This window comes from Melanotaenia boesemani, chromosome 19 (assembly GCF_017639745.1).
Source record: "Melanotaenia boesemani isolate fMelBoe1 chromosome 19, fMelBoe1.pri, whole genome shotgun sequence".
Taxonomy (NCBI): domain Eukaryota; kingdom Metazoa; phylum Chordata; class Actinopteri; order Atheriniformes; family Melanotaeniidae; genus Melanotaenia; species Melanotaenia boesemani.
The window spans coordinates 26,199,527-26,212,495 of NC_055700.1; the positions used below are offsets into that span (position 1 = coordinate 26,199,527).

The 12,969-nt window shown below is 39.3% G+C and overlaps 1 protein-coding gene across 1 annotated transcript in view; it reads left to right on the forward strand.

The window, feature by feature from the left end:
* The window catches only part of rab27b (RAB27B, member RAS oncogene family), a 79,176-nt gene continuing 66,207 nt past the window's right edge, over nt 1–12,969 (forward strand). The window contains exon 1 of the mRNA XM_041970566.1: nt 1–240. The gene's annotated coding sequence lies outside the window, so the exon portion shown is untranslated. The remainder of the gene's footprint in view (nt 241–12,969) is intronic.

Genomic DNA, 12,969 nt, shown 5'->3' on the forward strand with positions numbered 1-12,969 from the left:
TCCATCTGACTGGTTGGACTCTGAGGTAGCCTACTCTCCAGCCGTTCCTCAGCCCGCACCCGATACAAACTGCCCGCGATCCCAGTCGGTTTCGGGCGGGTTCTCTGCGCGGATTCTCCCGTAGATCCGGACCGTGGGAGCGATGCGACGTCTCGGAGGAAGTGGAGGAGACGAACTGGCCAGGCAGCAGCAGACACCTGAGAGGAGGATCTGAGTTAGTTTCCGTGACATTAAAGAAAGGTAAGTGCCCAAAAGAGCGAGAGAGAAAAGGGCAAAAGGTTGGTGTTTTGTCTGATGCAGACGCGTGTTTGGTTGTTTGGTGACGCGTTTCCGCGTTACTTGTCATGTCCAGCATCAGAGGCAGGCAGCTGCATGAGTCATAGCCCCGGCGCAGGGCTGCTGCTGCTGCTGGAGGAGCTGCTGGAGGAGAAGTGTCTGCAGCCACCACAAACAGTCCTTTATCAGCTGCACATGCAAAGTGCAGCACATCATAGGCAAACCGCTGCGTGATCTGTCACGCATGCAGTGTTCTAGTAGTTGCTCTCTATGTTCATCTGTACGCACGTGTGCGCTGTGGATCAGTGTGGGAGGCTGAAAATCCAGACATGAGGGGAAAAAAGTGTGTTCTTCTTGTTTGGGTCTACAGGTCCTTTCAGATGAAAACATATGCTCCATATTTTAGTTTAAACTTTATATCAACAGTTGGTGTTTAACCTTTTTTTTCTGTGCAATTTGATGTGGAGAAACGGAGGCTTTGGCCCTCCACATGTAATGGATGTGATGTTTAAAGGCCCTAAAAGCACCCGCTTAACCACATACTCTTGAGTGGTGTTTTCCAACAAACAAACTGAGTTTTCTTCTAGAATTTCAGCACATTTATGTTTGATTTCTGTGCATAATGTCAGAGTGTAAGAGGGAAAGCACCATTCAGAAAGCTCATTTTATAGTGTTTTGTTCCACAAATGTGTTTTTAACCTCTTTATTTTCATTTCCTGTTTACAAATCAATAGTGAAAAGAATCCAGCATATGAAAGTTAAATCTGAATTGAATTTAGAAAATTTATTCACCACAATTTGTCGATAGAAGTGATCTAGGAGTCATAATTAAAAATTTTAAATATAGGATAATTAAATCTAATCCTGATCAAATTCAGTACATTTGCTGTTTTCTGATGTGGCTCATGTTTTAGATGTGGGGTGGAGATAATGTGTTCTTTTAAGTTATCGTGATATTTTGGTGTGAAGTCATGAACTAGCTGCAGTGAAGTAGTAGCAGACTGATGCCTTTGGACAATGGACATGAAAAAGCGATGCAGTGATAACATTAACAGGTGTCAGGCTGCAAGATCAGCCACTTTCAGCAGTTTGGATGATTCCAAGTGATGTGACGAGACCTAGCAAGATAGTAACCACAGCAACCATAGCAACTGGATTAAACTCAGTCCGACTCGTGTAGCAAGTCACGGTTACATGTTTAGTATGTCCAGTTTCTGTCTGCTGCAGACGTTTCCTGATGTTTTACAGGGTTGAAGTTGCTCAAAGTGAACCAGGATCCGTTTGGTTGAGCTCTAGTTCCTCTAAGACGAACTGGTGTAAACTTGGCTGGGATGTGGAAGTTTGTTGAGCGACTGGAGCATGATGAAAACATCTGTGATGTGCTGAGTAAATTTGATCCATATATCTGAACTTATTTCCCATCATATCACTGTTTTTGATTGTAAAGTGTATTGACTTTATTATTGATAAATTAAATGTTCTATTTTCTGTTAAATCTGTCCTGTCACAGCTGATATCTGGTGGATCCGATTTTAAGCGCAGCCACTAGAGAAAAATATTTCTTTTTAACTGTATTCTATAAATAATCTGCTTCAACATGGGCCAAGTATTGAATTATTGAACTGGAATTTGTCCTCTTATAAATGCAAATTTCACTTGATAAATGGGGCCCGCCCACAGAGATCAACTGCCCGGCTGGTTACTGTATCCTGGTGCGGGACTACCCGAGCCGGACCCCCTGGGGGAAATGGGGCTTCATGGGAATGATGACCTACTGGTTAGAGAAGTTGATCTGGGGATAGAAAAGCCAGCCTCAATTCCTGTACTGGCAACAAAGGTAAACCACTGTGGGTGGCACAAAACATGGCCACACACGTCCCTCTAGTGAGGTGCAAGACGACCCCCAGAGCACAACACCGGTCCTTAGAAGGTACAAACTGCAAGAGTACAAATAAGTACCCTTGGTTAAGGTTACAAAGTAGTGCCATTCTGGATACCACACCCAGTGTCTTTTGTACCCCTAAAGGTACAATTAGGTACTTTATTTCTGAGAGTCCTCTGATTTAAACCACCTCATTTCAGCTCACTGTCTAAGGACATATAAATGTTTAGAAAGATCTATTCAGGCATAACTAAGAAACTGTTGGCTGAAACTCACTACAGAGTGGGAGAAGCACTGATGCTTAATGTGATCCAGTTTTCAGCAGGTTATTACATTAGAGTAGGAGTCACACTGATTATGGCTCCAGTGTGTCGCTGAGCCATGATTTCAACATCCTTATCACAGAAATCATGAGAGTTAAGTGTCTTAACTCCACTCTTCAATCCTATACTTCAGTCTTTTCCCGTTTCTAACAAGGTGTGTTTGGACGGGTTTTCAGACAGTGGCTACGATCTGACTCTGTCATTAAAGTCTTCACATGTTCAGGCCTGCAGACCTTTTTGCTGCTTCATGAAGTAGTTGGGCCGTTGCCATGGTAAAGTTAGAGAACGCAGAGACACATTTGAGGTTTATCCAGAGAGACTTGCAGAACCCACATTAGGTGTTTTGCTCTGAAGCTTCGGTGACCTTTTTGGCTTGAAGGCGGCCTCTCTAACCGGTGTGCCCTTTTCTTCAGGCTCTCCGTCACCGCCTCTCCCACCTTCTCCTGCCAACCACCTGCAGTGTATCGACCACAAACAGCAGGACTCAGCCTCCATCAGTGATTAATGCATAGATAAGATTTCCACTTGATAGAGACTCATCTCCAAACCACGCATGGGTTTCTGAGAGGATGGTCTGTCAAGAGAATTAAGTTTCAGTAATACTGAAGTTTCTTGGCAGAAATCATGTTGTCTGGAGCCAAAGCACCCACTTCTTCTTCTTTTTACACTGAGCTAATTATTTAACTGGCAAAAAGAAGAAATAAACACGTCTCATTTCAGATTTCAGTCACAATGTGACGACTTATATATACTTAAATATGTGGTGAAAAATGATAAAAAATATAACATTTTTGCTCATTTCCACACATGCAGATGTGGATGATTATGACAATTAGCAACCATGATCTCTCTTATATCAAATAGTTGTGATTACACAGTTTATTGGGATATAAAATGAATAATTGTACTTCTACCATCGTTTTGATTAAACATGCAAACCAAGGCCTGGAGAGTCTGAGATGTATTGCTTGGGTTTTTGCAGTTTCTCTAAGCATCGCACGGTCTGATCTCAGCCTGAACTTGCAGGAACATCCACTACTGGAAAGCTTAAGAGCTTTCTTGAATAAGGGTTGGACGATATAATAAAAATACTCAATTTATTCTGAGTTATGATACATTTAAAGGCTATTTCATGACCAAAAGACGGCAGGACCACATATTTGTTTCACGACCTGAAATGTTTTCCATTAAAACACAAAGAATGCCTCAAACTCTGCACGGCCACGTCTCCACGTCAAACGAAGCAGCTTGGAAGCAAATTATTCTACGGTCTTTATTTGCCAAATCAGTCCCACACCACAAACAAATCCCACAATATTAGTTATAAGCCATATTGTCCTCCCCTATCTTCAATTTACTACCCTATTTTAATTACCTTAAATGTAAAACATTAGAATAAACTGATGATGTGCTCTATTTTATCTCTTTGTAGATGGGTCAAAATTTGCTTCAAAGCAAATGACAAGGACAATGAATTGTTATCAATTACATAATTAATTATAGAATTTATTTTATTTATTCACATCCCTTCATGCATTAATAAAGTATTTTCCAAATTTTTATTATTAATATTGTCTTTAAAGCCTCTCTCAGGGGATGTGAATATACTATTTAATGATCTTTAAGCATTTAACACACACACAGTGATGAGAGGAGATATTTTTTTTTTCTTTTTTTTGGTACAATGGTACTAACTGGCAGTTTTGATAGTTCTCTCTGTCTGACCCCCATGTTTAATATTTTTTTTATATTTTTTCCGAAGGATAATTTTGTTTACAGAACATATGCTTTATTATCTATTATACTTATTGTTTTTGGGTGTGTTTGGTTTTTATTCATTGTTAATGAGACTGAGAGTCCGTTCTTTTTATTGTTTTGTTTTGTTATTTAAAATTTCTTCCAGTTCCAGTGTAAAATGTTCTTTAGAAATGACAGTTTATTGATCTATGAAAGGGTGTACTTGCATTATTATGGCATTGTCATTATATTAGTTGAAAAAAGTCTCGAAATGACATTATCACTTTGTGCAATGTTATCACTTATCGCGATAATTTCTGAGAAAATTTATTGCACAGCAAAATTTGTTATTGCGACAGGCCTAGCGTCCCGCTCAGGCAGCCTCTTCTGCAACCCTTACGAAACCAAAACAAAGCAACACAACCTGAAACACATGGAAGTGGTGAAACGTTGTTTTCATTCTGTGCGGAAGTTGTGCTGATCCGCTGATGTAATTCATACATAATATTTTATATAAAGTGATGATTTTGATGGATCTTTACAATCAATTAATCGTAGTGTTTAATATTGCGATTAATTTTTAAGATTAAATAATCCTGACATCCCTAGTGACACCAGTCTGACAGTGTGAGCTCTTTTAAGCTATCTGTAGTGTTGTCTTGTGGTTCCAGGATAAAGATGCTATGACACATTGAGGTTAACAACTTGATTTCAAGTGTCTCACTCGGCTCAGCCAGTCAGTCTGGATAATTTACAGCCAGATAAACAGCAGAGCAGATGAGGCAGGGAAACTGTTGCAAAGACTTGAATGATAAAGGACAGTTTTACAAACACTGGAGTCCTACAGTTACATATAACATGCATCTACCTTAGAAAATTCATTATTCATATTCATTGTTATGAAAGAAGAACAGTCCTTTACAGCAGGATGGCAACACTGGACAAACCTCTGAAAAGATTCCCCTTGTAGCTTCATCAGTTAACACTGATGTGGCTGGAAAATAAAGGAGGAAACAGTCCGCACATGAAGGACAGAAAATAAACAGCTTTAAGTGTGACTGGTTGAACAAACAATGGCTTCATTTCTTTGATCAGGTTGGCGTCTTAAGTCAATTTTTTTTTTAACGTAAAACAAAAAATAGTGAGTTGTACCAAACAGGTATTCATAACATCAAAGAACCTGAAATGTGATGCGTGTTTGCATCTTGGAATAAACACAATGAACAGCAGATTTATGGCTAACGATAAAGAGGTGGCTCCCCAAAAAACACTGTTTTCTGGTTTTAAGTTGATATCAACACTAATGAACAAATAACAGTTACTGAAGGTTATCCGTACAAACACACACACACTTCTCCGATAATGTCATGGAAATTCTTTGAGATACTCATGTAAACGTCTTGCTGACCATGTCCTGTTTTTCCAGTTGATGTGTTGCTCCACAGAACACAAACTGATACCATGTCTACCAGTGAATTTTCTGCTCTATGCATTTTGTATATGCTAAACTCTTCAGGTTATCTCTTGTGGTTAGTCTTTGTTGTTACTGAACATTTCAGTCAATCAAACTTTTTTTTCCCACACAGTTGCTTCAGATTTGTTTGCTGCACATCCACGATGAGAATCTCCCATTCCACCACATCCCAAAGCTGCTCTACTGAACCAAAACCTGCATGACAACATGCATTGAGTTGCAGCCATGTGATTGGCTGATTCATTATTTGTGCTAACAACAATTAAACAGGTGTAATAACATGAAAGAAGAGGATACTTTTGTCAGAAACGTGGTACTGGGACACGGAAAGGAGTCTAAACTAATTTCCCAGCTGAACTATAAACGTAGCTCGACTGAACTTTGCACCGAAACATGCTGAGACAAACACACAGAGGGGGTGGCTCTCCGGAGTTTTGTGCATTTTTTTTCATGTATAGAATAGAATAGAATGCCTTTTATTGTCATTATACACATGTACAACGAGATTAAGCCATCCCCAGTGTCAGTGCAAAGAGAGCAGTATAGAAATAAATAATAAATGAAAGATCTAAGGTATAAAATATTTACAGAAATAAAACAGATGTGCACACTCTAGTTATTTGCAGATATAAGTATGATGTCTATGTCTGAAAAAAAAAAAAATATATTGCACGTTCAAAGTATTATTGCACGGATCATGATATGTTGTACATGTCATGTGACAGAATGTATTGCACATATGTTGTTAGTGTCCAGCGTATTTCAGATTTGAAGTCCTACAGGAGTTCAGGGCAGTTATTGCTTTTGGAAAGAAACTGTTTTTGAGTCTGTTTGTTTTAGTCCTGATGCACCTGTAGCGCCTCCCAGAGGGCAGCAGGGCAAACAGATCAGAGCCAGGGTGGGAGCTGTCATTTATGATGTTTCTAGCTCTGCTGAGGCAGCGGGAGGTGTAAATGTCCGTCAGGGAGGGGAGAGGGCAGCCAATGATCTTCTGTGCTGTCTTTACCACTCTCTGTAGCCTCTCCTTGTCTGCTACAGTGCAGCTGCCGTACCACACTGTGATGCAGTATGTCAGCAGGCTCTCAATGGATGAGCGGTAGAAGGTCAGCAGCAGGTTGGAGTTCAGTTGGTGCCTCCTGAGGACTCTCAGGAAGTGTAGCCGCTGCTGAGCCTTCTTGGTGATTGACGTGATGTTCTCTGACCAGGAGATGTCGGCCGAGATGATGACGCCAAGAAACCTGATGGTGTGGACCCTCTCCACACACTCGCCATTTATGTAGAGGGGGGCTGGGTCTGTGCTGAACCTCCTGAAGTCGATGATGATCTCCCTGGTTTTCTTGGTATTGAGAGCGAGGTTGTTCTCAGAACACCAAGCAGCCAGCTTCAGGATCTCCTCCCTGTAGGCAGCCTCATCACCCCCGGAGATGAGTCCGACCACTGTAGTGTCGTCAGCGAACTTGACGATGAGGTTGTCATTGTGGGCCGGCCTGCAGTCATGGGTGTAGAGGCAGTACAGGAGGGGGCTCAGCACACAGCCCTGTGGGGAGCCGATGCTCAGCATGCGGGTGGAGGAGACGTGGGGACCTAGTCTCACAGTCTGGGGTCGGTCTGTTAGGAAGTCCTTTATCCAGGCACATGTGAGAGGGGGGAGGCCAACAGTGTCCAGTTTTGTGCATAATCTGTCCGGGATTATTGTGTTGAACGCAGAACTGTAATCCACAAAGAGCATCCGGACGTAGCTCTGCTGCTGCTCCAGGTGGTTCAGAGCAGAGTGAAGAGAACCATGTATGGTTTTAAACTTCAGGTAAAGAGTCATTTTTCAGTTATTCTTATGTTTATTTTAATGCAGTTGTATTCATTTAAATAACCCCAGTTACTCTAGAAAATGAATTATTATTAAATTATTATTATTATTATTATTATTAAATGATTAATTATTTAAATTCTCTACAAAGACATCAATTTAAAATAAAAAGCTTTAAACCCCAGTTATTTTGTTTTGTTCTGCAGCCTTAAACTGTATGTTTAATAGCACAACACTGACTTTTATGTGCACACTGGTTAACTAAATATGTAATAGAGACCCAAACAAGAGGTTTCATGTAAGCAATACTTTGGGTTTTATGTGCAGGAACAGCTGAAGAAGGCAGACATCGCCATCAAGAGACTAACTGAATAATTGTTTTAATTATTTCTGTTTGGGTTTTATGGTATTGGCTCGTCTCGTGTGAGCTGGAGTGAGTATTTAACAGCTGATTGATGCGATACCAAAGCTAATGTGAGCTGGTTTATCTGCTCAGCCAACTCTGTGGTAAAGGTCTGCTTCAAAGACTGTAAAATAAAACTGTAAAAGAAAGTTTTTAACAGAGGCTGAGACTCCGACAGACTGAGAGAGTAAAGGCAGGAAATCTTGGCCCAACTGCAGGAGATGGATCTAAGAGCGCTGACGGATCAATAATGAGGACTGTTGTTCTGGACATTAAATCAGCTTAACAGTGAATTCTCTCCTTGCTGCTGCCACTTTTATCCCTGCTCATAAATTCCAGGATTACTACTGCAACTCCTCACCGTTTTAATGATGAAGGCTAATGTTGATTTATCCACAGCAGGAGCATCCTCTTCTCTGAGGCATCTGTTAGACGTACACTGTATTTCTTCATTCCTTTTGTTGTCGCTTGCAAAGAAGAAATCTCAGGGCCAGTGTGAATCAAATTGTGAATTAACAAGATGTGATGTATTTGCAAGATTAAGACATTTTGTCATATTTGCTGATTTTTCTTTGCTACGAACAGATTTGATGACGTGGCGTTGGCACCTGGAGGCCTGTCCTCCATCAATCATGTTTTTTTAGGTTTGGAGGTAAACTTTGACATTTAGATTTTCCTGCACATTTTTTTTATCTAATCGAGCTCCCTGTTCTCTCCACACGGTCAACCTTGACAGACGGATTCTCTATTAAACCACTGCCTTGACATTTTGTGATTTAGTGCTATCCTTGTTTTTTCTCTCCTTGTGACACCGTGGGAGGAAAAGATGTCTGCTTTAGCGTCTCAAAGGAATGTTTCGGGAGAATTGGATTCATGTATTTCCCCTCCTATCAGCTGCCTCCGTCTACCTCAGACAACCACTGTTCACTTAATACATTATTAATACTTTAATATCAATTGTTATGGTAATCTCACCTGTTATTAGAAAACTGAGAAAACTCACTTCATTTATTCATTTAATCTCAAGAGAATGAATTACATCATGAGTACACTGGGGCTCTCCAGGGAGCACAGAGGTCCTGGGAAGTTTTGATTGTACAGACCCCGTGTGATGGTTGAAATGAAGTCCAGGTCCACACAGAGACGAGTGGAGGTGTGGCCACTTCATTTTTTTTTTTTCTTTTATCATTTGCCTGTTTCGTTCACATGCAACAGTTTATTTGAGGAGCCTAAAAACACTGACTTTTCAAACCAGGTCTATGACTTTTTGATAGTTGCTGGGGGTACTGAAGAAAAATTGTTTGGGAACCAATACTTTTAAGAGACTGTTGAAGGTAGGGCTGCTCAATTATGGGGGGAAAAAAAAAACAAAACTAACTGAATAAATAAATAAATAAATAAATATATATATATATATATATATATATATGTATATATATATGTATATATATATGTATGTATGTATGTATGTATGTATGTATACAGGTGTTGTGCCGAAATAAGCACCCCTACTGTGAAAAGCAGGGGGCTTTTAGTGAGTGCTTCTGGATGGGGGAGGGGCTTATGGCAGCACTGCTGCTCATTGAAAGGAGTCAGAATGAAATGAGCTTACACGGCAATCTCCAAAAGTTTCCAATTAAGAAACCACTTTACTACGGTTCCCTGTGGTTGGGTGTTTGGAAGTGGCAGAAGTGCGCACGTCATTTGGAATATGTAACAAAATAGCAGAGAAGTAAAATTTGAGAGAAGAAAAGGATTTAGATTTTTATTTTGTCTAAATCCCTGTTTTTGTGACTGGAGTTAGTATCAAAATCAAAATTAAATATATTGCACAGCCCCAGATGAAGCCTTATATGATAACATAATGTGTATTATGAATAAAAAATCTCATATTTCTAGTTAACATGTTTATCACTGTGATATGTCTTTGGAGACTTTACATTGATTGTGTTTGTGACAATGAATTTATGTCTGATTCGTTATTACAAATGTTATGACTATTGATGATATTTAATCACATGGCATTTGCAGGTTTATGTATCTTTGGCGAATGAAATGGTGGTCATACAAACCAAAATGGCTAATGTGCAAAAAGATGCAAGATATGGTCAATTTCCACATTTTAGGTGCAAGTTTGTGCTCTAGATACTTTAAAGTTGAGCTTGGATCTTCATACGTTAACCAGGAAAGATTTAAGCTGTAAAGCAACACTTCTGAACTTTGGCAGATTTTCTGCTTTGGCGCCCCCCTAACGACAGCTAATATAGCTTCTATCTTGCATCCTGTCTCTTCTCTGGGCTCTCTCCAGCAAGTAAAAGTTAGTCTAATGTTGACTTGTCTTTTCTTTGATGTCACTTTATATCTTTCTTTTCCTGTCTTCCTCTAATAATTTCCTCTTTGGTTTCTTCGATGAATCAGCCACAGTGTGCATTCGACTTGGCCAGCGTGTGCTGACATCGAACTGTGAATCAAAACACAGCTGTCACATGATGCTCCTGCTTCTGCTCATTTGGTGTAAGCAAACCGCTAATGGCTGTTTCACTCTTTCATGGGTGTATCAGGGGAAATGCAGAAGCCAAGTTTTTCCGTGTTACCTATGCCCACCCCAAATTTCCAACCAATCACTACTTTCATCAGGATAGACGCCTGACACATGACTACAAGTCGTCAGGTCCTAACATACAGTGTGGGCTAAAACACACACAAAGCCAAATTCTGCATATTTACAACAGGCCAACTGCTAATGGATTTAATCTGGATTTAGAAAGTGTAGAATTTTTATAGCTGAGAATGTTTGTAACTTTACTTCTCCTGGCATCTCCATGTCTCCTCCTTCCAGCATGATCACAGTTTGAGGCTCAGCTTCTAATAAAAAACCCCTAACACAGCTTTGGCTGGAGTAGAAAATCCACAGTTGAGGACAAACTCGTACCAGAATTGATTTACGATGTCACAAATGCTAAAGTTACACCTTGATTAAGTACCAGAGTATCTATGGACCATTTAAATACATCAGTCAATAATTTATGTGTCAAATAAATGTGATGCACATTCGATTTACAAGTAGCTGGCTTTAACACAATGTACCAGCTTCTTTATTACCGCTCTGTTAGTCCTTCGATAGATCGCCGTGTTGAACAAAGTCGTGCTTAGTTTGCAGTGAAAGTGAGCAGACTGTTGATTTGTCTGGTAATGACATTGTGTCTGTGCTGTAAAATGAAGCAGCAGATAAGAAACTAATTGCAGCTTATCAATAATGAATGCAGCCAGCAGCAGTGGCTGTAAGGCATTCATAGAAATGTCACCCTGGTGAGTGTGTGTGTGAAACAAAAACTGTTTTTAATGAAGTATTGGAAGTATCTGCATCAAGGGCAAGTTTGCACCCCAAAAGAGTGATCTACAAACTGTTGTAGTAATCCATCACATGACCTTCCTGCAAGCTTGCAAAAATATAATCTGTGCAATTTTTCACAAAAATGCAACGCATGGTGGGTATTTGAGCCAGAAGTGTAGCTCCTTATTTGATGAGTGTCAGTGTAATTGTTTTTTTGGCGTGATTTTTATTGTATATTTGTTATATTTAGCTGTATTTCAGAAACTGTCACCATTAATTCAGTCATATCACCCACAATATGTTGTGGCACAATAATGTCGTAGGGCAAATAAAAAATATACTGCATTTGAAAATAAATAAATAAAAGGAAATGTACTGAAATACATCTGATTTGCTGCTCTGGTATTTGTTTTCATTTATAATTCAGAATCACTGGTAGCATTCCTGCTGTCAAGCGGCATGCAGCGTACTGTACATGGTGATGTCAGCACATGCCAGTGACTTTAACTCCTGCTTCTTCATCATGCATGTAGATTCCAAACATAGCTAAAACATAGTTTACATCACATTTGCAGTTTGCTGTTTGTTGATTCTTTATGCATGCCCAAACATACATTTAACATTCACTAGCAGATCTGAGTGAATGAATCCATTCTGTTTATATTTAATACTCTGAATTCTCAGTTTTCAGTCTTTCCCATTTCAAGCTTCAGATGTTCGTAGTGGGAAAGAAAGACGCCACACTTGATTTGAACTTATTTTACAGCATGTGAAAACAAAAGTACACCCACAAAATAATCAGGTTTTAAATGAGGCAAATTCAGTCTTAAGGCTCATTTACGCTTCTTTACTTATGTAAATAGCGACGTCCATTTCAAACGTCATACGTTGCCGTCCTCATAATTCCACGTGTTCCATTCTCTTCTTCTGTGGTTTGTTTCTTTTCCTGGTAGCATGTCAGCTATTCTGCTCCATAAAAACAGACCAAATTCCACGTATAACCGATGCAGAAGATGGATGAAACTGTCCGTCCGTCTGCGTGTTATTAAACACTGTGACTCACTGAGGAATAAACAAATATAGTATAAAATTTGACATATATACATGCATTGTAATGACCAAGTTTGCCTCAGTGATAATTGGAAAGAAAATGATACAGCTATATTCTTTTATAAATATTTATGTAATATAAATATGACAACATATTATTTTATAGATATATATTTTTTATAAAATATATAAAAAATAAATTTAAAAGTAAAACAATTAAAAAAAATATAGAAAAGAAGGAAGTCAAATATTTTATGTGAAAAAAAATCTGGAACTTTTTTTTAATAATTCATGCATCAGATGGTTAATTATTTAATGCCGTTTTGTCAAAGTATGTCAGTCGAATACACATAGAGACAAAACCGTGGGTCACAGGAGGAGCGAAGTGGACTGGGATGTTGGTCATTGGCCATCTCAACCATTAAGTGCATTTCAGGTGGATCTAAGTAATGACATGATCTGGTTTTGTTCCAGATCCAGGTTCATTCCTCCTCCAGATCCACTGAATCTCCGCTCCACATGGAGAAAGAAGCGCTCACTGAAAAGCTGTTCCCAATATAATTCGCTCATTTCACTGAATTACTATAGAAAGTATAAGGACCAATAATTCTCTTTGTACAGAGTTTCTTTTTATTTTGAAGTTTTAGGTCTGAACTGTCTTTAAAAAAAACGGACTTTCCTTCTCA